Source organism: Microtus ochrogaster, chromosome 7, assembly GCF_000317375.1.
Source record: "Microtus ochrogaster isolate Prairie Vole_2 chromosome 7, MicOch1.0, whole genome shotgun sequence".
In the NCBI taxonomy this organism is placed as follows: Eukaryota; Metazoa; Chordata; class Mammalia; order Rodentia; family Cricetidae; genus Microtus; species Microtus ochrogaster.
The window spans coordinates 62,434,056-62,435,775 of record NC_022014.1 but is presented as its reverse complement, the minus strand read 5'-3'; positions in this window follow the sequence as shown (position 1 = coordinate 62,435,775).

The window sequence follows — 1,720 nt, the reverse complement described above, 5'->3', positions numbered from 1 at the left end:
AAGAGCCATCAGGGTTCCCTGACCTGTGGGAAGTCCAAGGACCGCCCACCTCCATCCAGGTTTAGTAAGTTGAGCATCCAAACTGCCCAGGCCTCAGAAGTACTTTTAAATGATGTTATTTGTGTGTGCACCCTGTAGAGGCCAGAAGAGGGTGCCAGACCCCTTTGACCTGGAATTATGGCCGTGAAACACCAGGTGTAGATACTGGGAACTGAAGTCAGGTCCTCTGAAGAGCAGCAGTTTTTTTTTTTTTTTTTTTTTTTTTTTTTTTTTTTTTTTTTTTTTCGAGACAGGGTTTCTCTGTGGTTTTGGAGCCTGTCCTGGAACTTGCTCTGTAGACTAGGCTGGCCTCAAACTCAAGAAATCTCCCTGCCTCTGCCTCCCGAGCACTGGGATTAAAGGTGAGTACCACTACTGCCTGGTACCAAACTCAGAGTTTGCCTCCTGAATGTTGGGATTAAAGGCATATGCTACCATGTTAGGCCAGTAATTATATATTTTGTGACCCACTAACACTTGTGAAATTGCTTTTAATTATATAGTGTCTAGTCAAATTTTTTAAAAAGTATGTAAAATTGGACCTTATGGTGTACATTTGTAATTCCAAAAACTGGAAAGCTGAGGTAGGAGGATTATGAGTGCTAAGGCTTCATATATAGATGCTGTCTCACTACCACCCTCCAAATAATAGGTCTTATGGCAACTACTATATGTATTTGATAAGACAATTGTTACCATCTGAATGTAAACATGTTATGTCTTTATGGCATATAAGTGTATATGATATATAAATTTATATGTTGCAGATACATGTGTATGTATATGATATAGAAATTTATGTTACAGATACCTGTGTATGATATATAAATTTGTTACAGATACACGTGTATGTATACAATATATAAATTTATATGTTGCAGATACATGTATATGTATATGATATATAAATTTATATGTTCCAGATACATATGTATGTATATGATATATAAATTTATATGTTCCAGATACATGTGTATGTTTTGGTTCACAGGACTAAAGGCATTCTGAAGCAAGTGGAAAAATTTGAGAAACACTACATCACAACTTAGTTCTTTTATTCCTTTGCTGATTTTTTTACCCTGAAAGTAGTTTATTTTTCAGAGATTATCCTTCTATCAGATCCTTAAAAATACTTTAATTTTTTTAAAAGAAATGATCAACTGAGTGATGCTGCTTTATTCTTTTTGGCTTTTAAGATTCATTTATTTTCTTTTATGCATATAGGTGTTTTTGCCTGAAAGTTCTCTCTGTGTACTACGTTTTGTTAGTGTCCAGTGAGGCCAGAAGAGGACACTGGATCTTCTGGAAATAGAGTTACAGACTTCTGTCAACTTGTCAACTGCCCTGTGGGCTTTGGAACCAAGCCCAGGTCCTCTGGAAGATCAGCCAGGGTTCTTAACTCCTTAACTATCTCTCTAGCCCCAGAAATACTTCCCCCCCACCAAGACAGTGTTTCTCTATAGCTTTGGAGGCTGTCCTAGAACTAGCTCTTGTAGAACAGGCAGGCCTTGAACTCACAGGGATCCGCTCTGCCTCCCGAGTGCTGGGAATAAAGGGGTGCGCCACCACCACCTGGCTCAGAAGCACTTTTTTTTTTTAAATTTATTTATTTATTGAGGATTTCTGCCTCCTCCCCGCCACCGCCTCCCATTTCCCTCCCCCTCCCCCGATCAAGTCCCTC